At 50.3% G+C, this 16588-nt stretch overlaps 1 protein-coding gene and 1 long non-coding RNA gene across 3 annotated transcripts in view; one reads left to right on the top strand and one right to left on the bottom strand.

Annotated features, from left to right (window-relative positions):
* Positions 1 to 4900: 4900 nt before the first annotated feature.
* LOC115508688 lies at positions 4901 to 8002 on the bottom strand. Its single transcript, XR_003967079.1, has 2 exons — positions 7397 to 8002; positions 4901 to 6024 (listed from the first exon to the last, which is right to left on the bottom strand). It is a non-coding gene; the product is annotated as an uncharacterized LOC115508688 (long non-coding RNA).
* Positions 6405 to 16588, top strand: part of UPP1 (uridine phosphorylase 1) — a 28663-nt gene continuing 18479 nt past the window's right edge. The window contains exons 1-2 of one of the 2 annotated variants that reach the window (XM_030307639.1): positions 6405 to 6486; positions 12421 to 12494. The gene's annotated coding sequence lies outside the window, so the exon portion shown is untranslated. The remainder of the gene's footprint in view (positions 6487 to 12420; positions 12495 to 16588) is intronic. The other variant, XM_030307638.1, reaches the window with a different exon arrangement.

The raw sequence follows: 16588 nt of genomic DNA on the forward strand, positions 1-16588 counted from the left end.
TTAACAATAGGCTGTTAGCAGTTAAGCCTTTTGGGAGAAACTTATATGTAGATTTTCAACTGTGTGGGAGGTCATGCAAATTATGTTCTGTAACCACATTGGAATCAATAATAGAAAGGAATAATGGAAATCAATAACAGAAGGAAAACTGGGTATTTCACAATTATGCAGAAATTAACACATTGGGAAGTGACTGACAGGTCAAAGAGGACATCACAGGGAAATTAGAAAATACTTGGAAATGAATGAAATAAAACCACAACATACAAAAACGTATGGGATGCCGTGAAGGCAGGGCTCAGAGGGATATTTATAGCTGCAATGCCTGCATTAAATAGTAATAAAGATCTCAAATCAAAGAGACAGAGAGAGAAAAGAAAAGAAAGATCTCAAATCAACAACCTGACTTTACTATCTCAGGGAACGAGGAGATGAGCAAACTAAACCCAAAGCTGGCAGAGGGAACGAAACAAAAGAGATTAGGGCAGATATACATGAACCAGAGAACAACAAAACAATAGAATCAACAAAACTGAAGTTCATTCTTTGAAAAGTTGCCAGCCCTTTAGTAGACTGGCTAAGACAAAGAGAAGACGCTCATCACTAAAATGAAAAATAAAAGACATCGTTAACACTATAGAAATAAAAGGACTATAAGAGAATACTAAGACAATTCTGTGCTCTGACAGAATGAGATAATCAGGATGAAGTGTGCATATTACCAAACTGACTCAAGAAGAAATGAGAATCTGGACAGATCTATAACAAGAGACTGAATCAGTAACAAAACCAAAACAAAACGAAACAACAAACCCCAAAAACCAAAACTGTCCAATCAAAGAAAAGCCCAAAGCAGGATGTCTTTACTTATAAATGCTAAAAGTCATTTAGAGAATTAAAACCAATCCTTCTCAATTTCTGTCAAAAATGGAAGAGAAAACACTCCCTAACTCATCCTATGAGGCCAGGAATATCCTGATACTAAAGGCCGATAAAGACATCACAAGAAAGTACTGAACAAATTACTGGAAAATCCTCAAAAAAAAAAAAAAAAAAAGCCCACAAAATAAGTTTCAAAGCAAATCTGCCAGCATATTGAAAGAATTCTATGACATGACCAAGTGGGACTGACTCCAGGAATGCAAAGTTGATGCAACATACGAAAATCAATCAATGTAATAAAGTACCTTAATAGAATGAAGGGGAAAAAAACATGATCATCACTATTATGATCATCATAATTCACCCAGAAAAGTCATCTGAAAAGAAAATACAATACTCTTTCATGATAAAACCATCCGCAAACTAGGAGCTGAAGGGACTCAGGAGGAGCTGAGTCCTGGCTTTGCCAGGACTCAGCTGGCCTATAGGTTTAGGACAATCCCTATCCAACTCCCAGGGTGTATTTTTGCAGATATAGACAAGCTTATTCTAAAAGCTATATGGAAATGCAGAGGCCTTAGAATGGCTGAAACAACCTCTTAAAAAAATGTTTATTTTTGAGGGGGGGCAGAGAGAGAGGGGGGACAGAGTATCCAAAGCAGCCTCCAGGCTCTGCGATGACAGCACAGAGCCTGATGAGGGGCTCGAACCCACGAACCACGAGATCATGACCTGAGCCAAAACTGGATGCTCAACCGACTGAGCCTCCCAGGCGTCCCATGGCTGAAACAATCTTGAAAAAGAAGAATCAAGCAGGAAAATCACTCTACCTAATATTAACGTCTACTATGTAGTTACAGTAATCAAAATACTGCAGCATTGACAGAAAGGGAGAGACACACAGATGATTGATTAGAAGAGAACAGAAAATCCAGAAGTAGGCCCACACACAAATACGCTGCACTAACTTCTGTCAAAAGAACAAAGGAAATTCAGTGTCATAGGACAGTCTTTTCGACAACAGGTTCTGGAGCCACCGTCCATCCATAGACAAAACCCACAAAAACCCAAAAGCCAGTGTCACCAAATCATGATGTTTAAAAATGGATCACGAGGGGTGCCTGGGTGGCTCAGTCGGTTAAGCATCTGACTTTGGCTCAGGTAATGATCTCTCAGTCCATGAGTTCGAGCCCTGAGTCAGGCTCTGTGCTGACAGCTCAGAGCCTGGAGCCTGCTTGGGATTCTGTGACTCTCTCTCTGTCTCTCTCTCTCCCCCTCCCCCACTTGTGTTCTGACTCTCTGTCTCTCTCTCTTGAAAATAAACATCTTAAAAAATTAAAAATAAATAAAAGTAGATCACGAACTAAGATGTAGAACATAAAACAATAAAACTTTAAAGAAAAACACAGGAAAAGTCCTCAGGATCTAGGGCAAGGCAAATCACTTTTAGACTTGACAGCAAAAGAGTGAAAAGAGAAAACTGATAAACTGATCTCATCAAAATTAAAAAGAATTCTTCGCTGTGAAAGCTCATATGAAGAGGACAAAATATGAAACAAAATAAAAACAAAAACAAAAAACAAGCTACAGACTGGGAGAAGATATTCGCAATGTTTGCAGATGATCTATCCAACAGAGAACTTGCATCTAGAATATACAAAGAGCACTGAAATCTCGACAAGAATAACCAAACAACAAACCCTCCAAACAATCCATTAAAAAATGAGGGAAAGACACGAACGAATACTTCCCCAAAGAGGGTATACAGATGTCGTAAGCACATCAAAAGGTGCTCAACACTATTAGCCACCAGGAGAGTGCAAAGTAAAAACCATGAGAGATCAATGCACAATGATCAGAATGGCTAAGGTAAAAAATAATTACAACAGCAAATACTGGTGAGGATGTGGAGAAAGTGGATTTCACATCCATTGCTGGCAAAGTGCAAAATATTACAGCTACCGCAGGAAACAGTTTGGCAGTTTCTTGTACAACTAAATGTGTAATTACCATACAACCTAGCAATTGCGCTCTTGGTATTTATCCCAGGGAAATGAAAATGTATCTTCACACACACACACACAAAATACCTGTACGTGAAATTTCACAGCAGCTTTATTCTTCATAGCCTACACTGGAAACAGCCTGGCTGTCTTTCAGGGTGCGATTGGTTAAAGAGGATAGTCCGCATCAGGGCACAATGCTCGGTAAAAAACAACTGTTGCCTTTAAACATAAAACTGCCATTTTTTTTGTTTGTTTTTTGAGTAGCAAAATGGGTTTATTTAGGAATAGCAGAGAAATGTATTCTGTGATAACCAAGCTTCATGAAGAACCAGAGGTGAATCTGTAAAACGAAGGAGAGGACCACTCTCACAGAGGCAAGCGAATCTGGGAAGGCTGTGATAACAAGAAGTTCATTAGAATAAACCGGGAACTCAAAATATAGTGGCTTCTCATTGGCTGAGCTGAGACTTTCACGCATTGGCTGGGCTATACCTGCTTCTCATTGGCTGGGCTGTTGGGGGGATAGCGGGGGCCAGGGGTGTTCCTTCCTCCCACTGAGACAGTAAAGGTAGTAGCTAAAGTAGTACCCCGATGCAAGGTGCCACTGTTCCTGTTGGGTCTGGAATTGTTAACAAGTGCTAGGGTGTGAGAGCGCCCCCTGCTGTCCATCAGACTCTATTCTAAATGAAGTTTCCTTTTATTAATTTTCCCAGAACCAACTACTAATACATACACTGTGGACAAATCTTCAGCGAATTCTGAGTAGAAAAAGCCAGTTCAGGGGCACCTGGGTGACTCAGTCTGTTGAGCGTCCGACTTCGGCTCAGGTCACAATCTTGAAGTTACAGGTTCGAGCCCCATGTCAGGCTCTGGGCTGACAACTCAGATCCTGAAGCCTGCTTTGGATTCTGTGTCTCCCTCTCTCTCTGCCCTCCCCCACCCATACTCTGTCTGCCTGTCTCTCTCAAAAATAAATAAACATTAAGAAATTTTAAAAAAGGGGCGCCTGGGTGGCTCAGTCAGTTAAGCATCCGACTTCAGCTCAGGTCATGGTCTCACGGTTTGTGGGTTCGAGCCCTGCATCGGGCTCTGTGCTGACAGCTCAGAGCCTGGAGCCTGCTTCAGATTCTGTCTCTCTCTCTGCCCCTCCGCCCTTACAGTCTGTCTCTCGAAAATGAATAAACGTTAAAAAAATTTTTTTTAATTAAAAAAAATGAGACATCTTAGAAATTGAGGGCAGATTAGCAGGTACTAGGGCTTAACGGTTTTGGGGATTGGGGTAGGGGTGGGGATAGGGCACCATGGGGGTTCTTTTGGTAACTGACAGTTCTTCATCTCAACTGTGGTGATGTCACACATGTGACAAAGCTGTATAGAAGTGAACACAACACGAATACGAGTGTGAGAAAACGTGCGGTGATGTGAAGGGGACACTGGTGGGTTGTGTTAATGTCAAACCTTGGGTGGATCCGCACAATGTCCCCACGGGGGGCAATGGGGCAAAGGCTACAAGACACCCTTCTGTAATTATTCCTTACAACTTTTTCTTACCCTATCGAGCTGCCCTTGCAAAAATGCCACAGACGGGGTGGCTTATACACAACAGAGATCTATCTGGGGCATGTTTCCCACCTGATAGACTGAGACGAGGGGACGGTCACTGTGGGCTGTAAGGTGTGCTGAGCGCCAGTTAAGAAATTAACTCCTATGATTCCTGGATGGAATGGGAAGAAGGGTGTGCGGAAAACTGAGTGCGGACAGAGCTATGTAGCAGCAAGCGGGCGGGCTGACGTTGGGGGCACGTGTTTGCCCCTTGTATTTGGGGTCCAGGTTGGTCAGTTCCCGGAGGCGCTGGCTTTCCTGCTCAGAATGCCCCCTTAGGAGACAAGTGGCCCTTATACAGGTAAAGACAAAGAGGCCAAGACCATATCAGCTGGTGGCATCCAGCTGGTGTCCGGGGCCACCTACAAATGTTCTGGGGGCCACAGTGCGCGACACAGAGGTACCTGCCTCCTCCATGTGGGAGTGGAGATGCTTTTCTTCTCCATTCTTCCCCATCGACAATCAGAACGCTGGCTGTTGTGACCCACGACATTGTTCCACGGCCTGCCGTGGGGCCTGCTGGCTGTCTGAAGAACACCGTTCTCCCTTCTCTGAGGTTTCTACCCTCTGAGCGCTCTAGGATGCTGGAGAGCCGCTGAGATGGGAGGAAGGGTGGCTGGCACTTGCACTTGGGAAGTGGTACCCAACAGCAAAAGCCAGCCTCCACAAATGGTTCTGCAACATTCTCAGCTCCTTGTGGGGGACTTTGAGTGGTGTGGAATGACTCCTTGGCCAGTCCGCCAGGAGTGGGCTTTGCGGCATGACTGCTTCAGGGAGAGGCCGCTCAGAGCACTTCTGTGCACAAGTCCAAGGCCCTCGGGGCTGGCCTGTGTGTCCGTGGCATCTTGGCCTGTAGCAGCGCCGCCCGGAGGCGCCTGGGGGTGGTCTCGCGGTGGGCAGGGCTTTCAGGTGTGGTTTAGAGACGGTCACAATCTCATTTCTGGTCTGTCGCATTCACCGGGCATTCCCTTGACACATATGTCCTGGGTATTTGATTTTCCAGGTCAGGTGCAGCGTGGTCATCGGGCCACGGCTGTGCGCTGCGCCAGAGATCCTCAGGCACCGAGCTCTCGGGCGCTGGATGCTTGTGCAGGCCACCTGCAGGGCAGCTCGGGTCAGCCCGCAGTCTTGGCTGCTGCCAGGCCCTGCAGTCTGGGCTGCTGACCGAATGAGTCATTTCCTTTCTTGCGCCAGCATCTCCTGGCTTTGCCCAGTTACTAGCGAGCTCCCACAACCCAGAGTCTCAGAAGAAAATCCAGATCAGGGCCTGGAGAGATTAACGGACCACAGCGGACATGGCCTGGGCACCCCCCGCCCCCGTTTCCTGACACCACCCCACCCAGGGCTGGTTCCGCGTGTTATTTCTCTCCGGTGGCTTTGGAGCTGGGGGTGGGGCAACCCCTACAGACCTGGGCTCCTCCACGGAGGTCAGGATCACTGGCCGCATCCTGCAGTCCACGCGGAAGGAAGAAGGAAGATTTCCTCTCTACCTGGCAACAGCCGCCAGCCAATGAGAGGCCACCTCCACCATCACCTGCAGCCAATGAGAGCCCACCTCCACCTCCATCACCTGCAGCCCAGGAAAGGCCACCTGCCTCTCATTTCCCTCCAGTGAACGTTCCTTCAAAGCAGCCCCTCCCACCCCGCGTCCTCTGGGAGCTGGCTCTGAGTTCCGGTTTGTTCGGTGGGCATAGTTTGCTTGCCGCACTGGTAATTGGTCTGCCCCTTCTCGCACAAGCCCATTTGCCGCTGGATAACCTCTGCTGTTTGCTCTTCAAGATTGACAAGGGGTTATCTTCACGGCAGAGCGGCTTAATGAGTAACCCGGGATGTCTCCGGTGACTCACCACCTCACCCGCCATAGGAGGAAACAACTTTGGGCGGAGTTGGGGGCAGCCTTCCCGGAACGGGGCGGGGAGGGGGCAGCGGCGGGGCGATGACCCAGGCTCGGCGCTCAAACTTAGATCCGAAACTGACGCTGCGGGTCCCCGCTTCGGTGAGTGGTCCCCGCCGGGGTTCGGGGATCTGCTTTCCGGAGCCAGGCTTCCCTGTCACCTGCCGTGGGCTGGGAAGGATGTGCGGGGAGCGGGGTGCGCGCAACGGGAGTACTCGGAGAGGAGAGGGCGCACGGGGAGGGTGAGCAGAGGTGGGGAGCAGGGGCGGGGAGAGGAGTGTACGGTGAGGGGGTGCGGGGAGGGGGCCCGGGGAGCAGCGCCCGCGCTGGGCGGATGGGCAGAGCGTGCGGGGAACAGAGCACCGGGTCGGGGGAGAACAGGTTTCGGGGAGCGGAGTACGGGGAGGGTGCACTGCTAACGGGGCGCGCGGGGCGGATGAGCAGAGGTGGAAAGCAGGTGCAGGGAGAGGAGTGTGCGGGGCGGGGGACCGGGGAACATCGCGCGCGTGGGGCGGATGAGCAGGGTGCGCCGGGAGCAGGGCACGGGGTCCGAGGAGAACAGGTTTCAGGGGGAGCGGAGTATACGGTGAGGGCGCGCGGGGCGGATGAGCAGGGGTGGGGAGCAGGTGCAGGGAGAGGAGTGTGCGGGGCGGGGGACCGGGGAGCAGCGCGCGCGGCGGGCGGATGAGCAGGCGTGCCGGGAGGAGGTACAGTCCCGGAGGATGCTGAGAGCACTCAGTGGGTGCGTGGGGAGAATGTTCTGGGAGAGGGGATGGGGGTGCGCTTGGGAGCAGGGTGCACTGGGAGAGCGCTCAGAGCGTGCGGGGGTGGGGTGGGAGAGGGGTGTGCTTCCTGACCCCGCCACCGCCGCCTTTTTCCCAAGACCCGAGACGCAGCGGGTGTGACCTCTAGGTGGAGGCAGGCGGGGCGGGGACCGGCTTCTCCACAGCTCAAACCAGAGAACACCCAGAACCACCCCCCCACTTTTTCTTTAGTGGTTAAGTAAAGTTACCTTTTGGAGAATGATTTTTACTGTTAAAAACCACAATTCCACTGAGTGGATTTGAAGATCTCATTGACTGTATTTGGTTACCGATGCTGCAGCGTCCCATCCAGCAAGCGGAAAGGAGCTCCCAGGAATTGCACGAGAGGAAGACTTTTATAGGCAGAAATGGGGGGTGAGGGGGCATAAGGGTGAGGGAAGAGGGAGGGGACTGGACAAGACAAACGTTATTATGAAAGGAAAGGATCCTTCCCCCAAGGTCACCTTGCTTTGGGGGTAGAGCCGGAGTCTCTCACTATGGAGACCAGGTAATTGCAGGTGGGCTGGTTAAAGGTCAGATTCCTGAGAGGCTGATAGGTTAGAACTGTCAAAAGTTCAGAAATAACAGAATAAAGCCAATGATTCACCAGAGTAGCAATTAGTAAAAGTTTTTGGGCACACGCCAAGAGACCGTTTGCAAGCAGGGAGCACTGGAACCAGAGCATGGGATAGGACTCACAGGTCTACGGTCATCGCAACGCCAGAGTTCGAGTGGGAAGGCGGTGGCTCGTCTTCGCAGCGCTTGGCTGCAATATTAGAAAGTTCTTAAATGGTGGGGAATTGGTCCGTGGTTGCCTCATACCGGCATTGGGAAAGAGTGGGAATCTTGCTCTGCATTTCCAGAGGCATAGGCAGGAAGTGGCCCGGGGCGGGGGGGGGGGGGGGGGGGGGGGGGGGAGGGGAGGGCGGGATTGGTCTTGCAAACTCAAACTTCTATGACTAACCTTTTTCTCTGCTCAGAATTTTTTCTCTGCTCGGAATTTTTAAGGCTGGTCTCCATTTGGTTTTGATTTAACAGATATCTGAGTCTTGGTTTGCTGTCCTGGGGCAAGTGAGTCTGTTTTGGGACTGTTCCCCCCCCCCTTTTTTTTTTTTCCTTTCTTTCTTACTAAACTTTGAGAGTTTTGATGGCCAGAAGTATGCCTGAAACCAGTGTTGAACAAGTGTTGCAGCATGAAATACTGACCTCTAGTTGTCCTGCAGATCTAAAGAGAAACCACGGTAAAAAATTAGAGGATGTAGAATTGGTCCCTGCGTGCGGGTCCTTTCACAATTCGTGTCTATGGTAAACTGTCCTGGGACCTAGAAACGCCCACAGCGGGGACCACAGGTCTGTCTCTCTTCTTGGTCAGGGGTTGGCCAGGTGACCCAATTGGCCAGCTGACCCAAGGTCACAGGTGGCAGCCTCCTGGCCTCCCATGCCAGAAGTCAACCCCACATCAGGCTGCTTCCCTCCATGAGGGGTGACCCAGAAATTCTGAAATTCGGAGAACAGAAAATATCCTGGAAGGCCCCTGAGACACTCTTCAGGCTGTGGTGTCCTTCCCGGCCCCCCTTCCCCTCTGCTACTTCCCGGTCCCTTTGCCCTTTTCTACTCTGCCCTGCCCTGCCCAGTGAGGCCTGGCCCCTCTAGCTCATTCCACCCTCCTGGTGTCTTCAGGGTTAAAGACACCTTTGGTTGCTTTCCTTGGCTGTAAACTCGGCCTTTAAAGGATTAGTGATTTCCCTGAACCGGAATGAAAGTCTAAATCTTAAACCCCTAAAAGGATTTTCACACCCTGCCCCACCCTTTAAGGCTGCTATCCTGCCCTGTCACCTCTCACTGAACCAGGCCTAAGTCCCCTAATGTTCCATCCTTCTGCCCTTTTTCTCCCCTCTTTGGAGGCCAGATTGACCTACTAGTTCTCTCTCTGCATAAGCCTCATGATCCAACAAATCACATTCGCAGTCCCAGGACTTTCTACGATGGTGGGCACCCCAGTAACATTTTAGTTAAAAAAAAAAAAATGAGTTTTTCCCATGGGCTTTTGTCCAAGTGGACTTCTTTTGTTATCTTTACTGATAAGATTAATACAAACTCCGTGTTTAAAAAAAAAAAACAAACACAAATAGGGGCACCTGGCTGGCTCAGTCAGCCGAGCGAGCAGCTCTTGACCTTGGAGTTTGTGAGTGAGTTCGAGCCCCAGGTTGGGTGTAGAGATTACTTAAATAAAAATAATAATATGAAAAACCTCACAAATATAAAACAAAATGAAACTTTCAGCTTTTCCTACTCCCTGAAGATAAACACTGTTCATTTTCCCCCCTCTCTCTCTCCCACACACACACACACACACACGAACACTCACACACATTTGCTCTCTTACTATGTTCATTCAAAAGAGTTTTGTAAACATTTATACACACCAAGTTATTTACACAGAGTAACCCACCTATCTGATTTTTAGTTTAATGGTTAAAACTGAAAAAGAACAGAAAAGAAAACCAAACACAACTACAGGGTTTTTTGTGGGTTTTTCTTTTTACGGGTTGGATCTGGCGACGGGTAGGGGGGAGACCCCAGACGCTCACAGCAAAGGATCCTGAGAGCCGGAACCAGGTTCCAGTTTCTCTGGGAGGCTGAACCTCGGGGCCAGGAATCCAGGGAAACGCTCCCCTGGCGTAGAGAAGACCGTGGGGTCCTGGGGAGGTAAGGGGAGTCTTCTCTTCAGGAAGCAGGATGTATCCTGGCCTTGGTGTGAAGTTTGAGTATCCTGGTATGAAGCCAGAAGGTACAGTGCCTCAAGTAGCCTCCGGCCTGACCTCACCTGCTGAGTTGTTGGCTGGGCTTTGGAATGGGTGTCTGCTGTCTGCTCTCCGCAGAAGCTCCATTCCTCAGGACGAAGGGACATAAAGTGTCACAACCGTCATCCAGTGCCGATAATGTTGGAAGATTACACTTTTTTTTTTGATGCTTATTTATTTTGAGACAGAGAGCATGAGTAGGAAAGGGGCAGAGAGAGAGAGAGAATCCCAAGCAGCCTCCGCACTGTCAGCGCAGAGCCCAATGCAGGGCTCAAACCTATGAACCATGAAATCACGACCTGAGCCGGATGCTTAACCGCCTGAGCTACCCAGGCACCCGGGGAAGATTAGACTTTTGAAAGACTATTTTGAATCAGTGCTTCCTTCCGCAGGGATAGGATGTGGCCATGGTCATTCCCTCCCTACCCTGATGTCCCTCTCGTGTCTGGGACTTCCCTCAGTTGCTGGTTCCGGGGATGTGACTTGGGCCCCGAATTCCCACCTGCCCTGTTTCCCCCCAGCTAGCCTCATCTCTCACTTTTCAAACCTGCTTGTGAAAACAACTCAAGCTTCATTTCCCACGTGGGGTGATGCCCACAGCCACCTTGTGTAGAACCAAAGGGTGTCATGGGAAACAGCCAGCTTAGCCCCATGCCTAGTAAGTGACACTGGGTCCTTCCCTGTCATCTTAGCTCGACACAGGCACCCCTTGAAGCCTCATCCTTCCAGTCAGCCCTTACGATTTCATCTCCTGGATCCAGAATGTACCCTGCCTTTCTGTTCTTAACATGTCTCTGCTCATGTTCTGTGTCCCTCCATCCAACTCTGCTGGAATCATGTGTCAGGGAGGAAAAACTTCTATCCTCTTAGGTAGTGTCTTGGGGGACTGCAAATCAAAATGACAAGACAGACTAGTGGGAGAAAAGATGGACTTTTAGTTATGTATGCACATGGGAGTTAACAGAAAAATGTGGCTCCAAGAGGTGGTTAGAATTTGGGGGTGCCTGGTGGCTCAGTCATTGAAGCGTCTGACTCCTGACCTTAGCTCAGGTCTTGATCTCAGGGTTGTGAGTTTGAGCCCCTCATCGTGCTGGGCGTGAAGCCTACTTAAAAAAATTGGGGGTTTATTTACCATCTTCATAGGGCATAGAGGGGACAGAAGGACACTTCTGGGAGAACAGAGGACTTCTGGGGAGGTGCAGAAGGGGCACTTAGGGAAACAAAGGACTTTGGAAAGATAAGTGGATAAGTGGATAGATGGGAGATAAGATAGTGAGAGTGTCTTTTTGTGTTTTTGTTTTTGTGTTTTTTTTTTTTTTGGTTTTCAAAGAAGAGTTGGCATTGCTCCCTAGGACCTAATTCATGACAATTGAGTTCTTCTAGGAGGCTCCACTTTTAGGCAGACAAGGGATTTCAGAAACTCCTATGTCTTCAGGTGGGAATAATTGTTATGTGACAGTGGCTTCCTCTGGACCCTTTCACAAAGACACATCTCTGTCATTGCCCCCTCCAAACCTTTCAGGAGTCCCCAGCCACCTGCAGGTGCTGCTCAAGTTTTTTATGGACTCACCGCCTGAGCACTTGGCCTCTGACCTGGCCCCAAGTCAAGTGACCCCTGCCTGCCATGCTTAGCCCTTTCTTAACTCTGTGACTAAACACGTGAAGTGACCTGAAAGCACCAGGCGAGCACCTAAATTCACCCTGCTCTGCAGTGGCCACTGAGGAGGGGGGCGGAGCCCTTTCATGGCGAGGAGGGGGGACAGTGCAGCCAACAGTGGGCTACATCAGTCACTGGGTTTTGCAAGCTGACTTTTCTCAGTCCCGTGAGAAACAGGAAGTGTCGCGTTCATTCTGAGTTGCCCAGACTGGAAAGGTCCCATTGTATACCACCAGTGTGTGTTGCTGGGAATGTGCCATACCTATTCTCGGTGGGAGAGAAAATGTCCAGGGTGCACGACGATTTTAAATCAGCAAAATGATGTAAAAAGCGGTCATCGGAAATCTTCGCTGAGTTGACGAGTGACCTCTCCTTGTGAAACCGCACCGGGGGTGGGGGTGGGTGGGCGGTGCTTGAAAATCAGTGCATCTGACACTTCCCCTGGTGCTCCCTCTTGCGCCCAAGACAGGGTCCTCGGGAGCCCTTCTGTCTGGGTTTTACGTCGTGAGCTGCAGTTGAATGCACGTGGTGGATGCTGGTGGTAGGGGCCCTGGCACAGGGGTGCCTCCTTTTCTAGAATACCCTGAACCCCCTCTGGGCTGAGCCTGGCCTCAATGACACTCACGGACTAGCCCTGTTTCCTGATTCCTTTGAAGGTCAGAAAACATAATGTAGCTTTGTGTGTTTTCTTTCAACTTGAAAACTTCCTTCAAAATGCAAACGTAGTGCTGCGTCCCTGAATAGTGATTCCCTCTTTCTTACTCTTCGCCAGGGTTTTCTTTTACACCTGCTCCCCACGCTGCCTGTTCACCTGTCCGTTCACCTGCTGCGGCTGGAAGAATCCAGGTGAGTAGGGAGCTGCCCCCAGGGGTGGATTGGCTCCTGGTTTCCACCCTCTGCTCTGCCTGGTCTAGGGAGAAAGATCTTGGGAAGTGAGACACCTCCTTTACCTCCTCCTGGCTTTGACCTTTCTGTGGGCAGGTGGGGGTGATGTGGTTTTGGAGTGATGGGGATTCAGAGCTGGCGGCCAAGAAAGAATTCTTGAAGACGTCTTTGGTGCAAAAAGGTGGTTTTATTAAAGCACGGGGACAGGACCCGAGGGCAGAGAGAGCTGTGCTGGGCTTGGGAGGAGAGACTGGTTCTATACTGTGGAGTTGGGGGAGGGAAAGGCAAAGGGAGGCCTCCAGAAGGACTTTGATGTGCTAAAGAGGACCCACGGGATCCTGGAGGCCCTGCTACTGTCTGGCTATGGCTGTTTTCTCTCTAGGAAGGCAACATGACGCGGGCAGGGGTTTCTGGAGAAACGTGCTGCTCTGTACTTGCCTCAAGTATCTGTCAATGGGCTGCAGGTTATGAAGACATTTAATGTTACCTGCCATTTCCTTCTGCCTGTATTCCCCACATCACTACAGAGGGGAGGGTGATGCTGGGGCTCCGGGAATGAGTTTGTAGGTTTCTGGAGATGAGGCTATGGGTAAGATTGCCTTTTTCTTGTAACTTCCTAAGATATTTGTAAACTCTTGGAGAGCCACGTGCTGTAGGACTGTGGTCTCTATTGGTTAACCGTTTATTTTCTTTCCTTTCCTGTGTCCTTGGCAGCCAGGGTGCCTGAGGAATGTCACACACATCCCACCTGGTGGGGGAGGGTGTGTGTTAGCTTGACTTAATGCTCCCTTATCAGAGGTGATGGGGTTTTGGGGTGATGGTGGGGATTTGGAGCCAAGAAAGAATTATTGAAGATGTCTTTGGTGCAAAAAGATGATTTTAGGGGCTCCTGGGGGCTCAGTCGGTTAAGCACTCGACTTCGGCTCAGGTCATGATCTCGCGGTCTGTGAGTTTGAGCCCCGCGTCGGGCTCTGTGCTGACAGCTCAGAGCCTGGAGCCTGTTTCGGATTCTGTGTCTCCCTCTCTCTCTGACCCTCCCCCGTTCATGCTCTGTCTCTGTCTCAAAAATAAATAAATGTTAAAAAAATTTTTTTTAAAAAGGTGATTTTATTAAAGCGCACAGACAGGACCCCTGTATAATAGGGAAAAATAGGATAAAATAGAGAAAGGACCTGAGGTCCCTGGGTGCCAAAAGCATGTATTTTGGAACAATGCTGGGAGCTGGGAGAGGTTGACCACAGCAACCCCCTTGGGGAGTAGAGTCCCACTTAAGAATGTAACAGACGTCACCTACTCCCCCTCAGGTTCCTCTCAGGAATCTGACAGCGAAAATACCTAACTAAACCCTAAAACTTGTGTATACGGGCAACAGTATGACCAGTCTGACCCCTCGCACAATAGAGTCGAGCCCATCGGGAAGGGACCACCCAGCACCTGGAGTTGTCCAGCCAGTAAGGGTGGGACCTGAGGAGGATCCAGGGGGAAGAGAAGGGGATGCTGACCAGAACCTCCTAAAACAAGGAGCCTTGCGTCTAGTCACAGGCATTCCCTCTGAGCGCCCCCTCTCTGTAAAGAGAGCTTCCCCAGTATTCTTCCTTCCAGATCTGATGCTCTAATAGCCTTGTACCTGCTCACTCTGTGTCCACCCCTTCCTTCTTCCAAGTGGGGAGACCACAAATCCTGGTGTTGCATCCACACGACTCCTAAAACAGAATGCTGTGGGCACCAGTGACAGTCACAACAAAGTTTATTGCAATGAGAGGCAAGGCCGACCGATCAGGACCAACACTTTTGATCAGAGTGCGGCCTTGAACAGCCGTGGTACATGGTTTTTATAGCCGACCACCTCGTTTTATCACCTGGGAACAGAAAAAAGAAATAGCTTCCAGATGAGGTGGAAACAGTTCCCGGATGGGGTGATTATTTTAGACTTTCTGCCCATTAAGTCAAACCAGTTGATCTCCTTGACCCTGCCTCTGATGCTCTTTTCTTTGAACTTTTGTTTCCTTAATTGGTAAGCGTAATTTACAAGAGTAAAGCAAGGCTGTTATCTCTTAACCTTCAGTGTCAAAACAAAGCTGTTATTTCTCAAGCTATAGTGTCAACACAAAGCTGTTATCTCTCAAGCTATAGGTTAGCCCTACACTACAATTTAACCCTTACACTAGGTGTTGAGGTAAAAAATAAAATCCTGCAACCTGTTGGCAGCAGGAGCTGCACTGGGGTCGTGACGGGTAACTCGTCACATACCCTCAGCTTGGAAGGGGGCGGGGATAGAGTAAGTCTCTTAGGAATTTTGGAAGCAAGGTTTCCAGGACCTTGAGGGGGTCGCTCTGGCCAGGGAAACGCCATTTATTACCGTTTAGTGAAACCTCAGTCCTGAGACCCCTCGGGTGTATATCGGGGCCCTAAACCTGGAGCATGATGCCAGCGTGTGTCCTGGGGCAGTTGAGGTAAAGGAAGGAGACTTACAGGGTCCTCGAGGTGGAGTGATGTGAAGCTGAGATTCCCTTCTGTTCCCCGAAAAGTGTCATCGTGGAGGCAGCTGAGCCCCTCGAGGGAGGTCACTGTGCCGGTTTCAAGGACTGGTCAGTGAGCCGTAGGCAGTAAGGGGATTTGATGTTTCATTTGCCTCAGTTTCCCACATCACCACGGCAAGCACTTGAACACCTTTCCCTCTTGAGGGTGATATTAGGGCTCCGGGAAACGGAGTCTCTAGGCTTCTGGAGATCAGGCTCTGGATGAGATTGCCTCTTTCTTGCAGTTTACTAAGTTCTCCATATACTGAAGGAGACCCTTGTCCTGCATGACTGTGATCTCCATCAGTCAACCATATGCTTTTTTTCCTCTCTCCTGTTCTTGGGCGGCCAGGAGAGTGCAAGGAATATCACATATCCCACCTGGGCGGGGGGGGGGAGGGGTGCTGTTAGCTTGTGTTTGGCCCCCAGCCTGCCCCACGCTCTCTCATCAGGGGGACTGTATAATGTATGCTTTGGAGAGTGAAACGCGTCTCTGTTCGGAACACCAGGACCCCCCCCCCCCACACACACACACAACCCTGCACACACAGCCATGCTGCCTGCCAGCAGCCTCAGTTAGCAGGGGGTTTTCCAGCCAGAGGGTCACCGAAGTCTGCGGTTTTCTTGGCACCAAGTTGCTTAAATCTTTTGCTGTGTGCCGGGTGGGGGCACGGAGAGGGGTCAGTCTTGGGGAGGCTCGCAGCCTGCAAGGGGGGCCTGCCGGCACTAAGGGTGCAAGGGGAAGAGGTCCCGGGGTGGACTCAGGAGGGCGAGAGGTCTGGGGCGGGGACGGGGCAGGGAGATGATCTCTCTGTTTCTGAAGTGAGAAAAGCAAGCGGGTGTGGGAGTGGCGCTTTCTCTGCAAGACCGGACAGGATGCTTTCTCTGCGGCTTGGTTTCCGTTTCTGGATTCTGTCTGCCGCCTCCCGGGAAAGCACTTCTAACTCTTCCTCTTTCGATTCTCTGCGTGCTGCCCAGCTTCCCACCCGCAGAGGAAAAATTAGCATCTTGGAAGGTGCAGGTTGTTGGGGGTTTCGGGGAGGTGCGTTGCTGGGAGCATGTACTGCTCTGGCAGGGAACACTGCTGACCGACTGACACCGGCCCTGGGGACACAGATGTAAGACCCCAGGCCCCACTTCTTTCAGTGGAGTGAGGGCCCTAAGGGGAGGGGAGCGGGGCCATCTGGGGCCAGTCTCTGCATGGTCCTGCTGATGGTTGCATTTCCTGGAAACCAGACTTCTGCGGAAGCCCAGCCGTCTGTATAAATCTGTTTGATGAATACTGTGCATGCCTGGAATTAGGAGCTAAAATGCTGATCAGCGATTACAATTCTGACGCGTGCGTGGGTTTCCTGCACTAATTCTCTGATGACAGCAGGGCGTCAGAGAATTCAACTCACTTCTGACACCACCTACCCAGAGATGGCAGTCAGACCCTCCAGGCTGAGGGCCCAGTCCCCCAGCACGGCCCCTCCTCTCTCCAGACGCCAGTCCACGTGTCACCTGGGTTCTGACCCACCAGTTACAGACCAAAGG

The sequence above is a fragment of the Lynx canadensis genome, chromosome A2 (genome assembly GCF_007474595.2).
Source record: "Lynx canadensis isolate LIC74 chromosome A2, mLynCan4.pri.v2, whole genome shotgun sequence".
NCBI lineage: Eukaryota > Metazoa > Chordata > Mammalia > Carnivora > Felidae > Lynx > Lynx canadensis.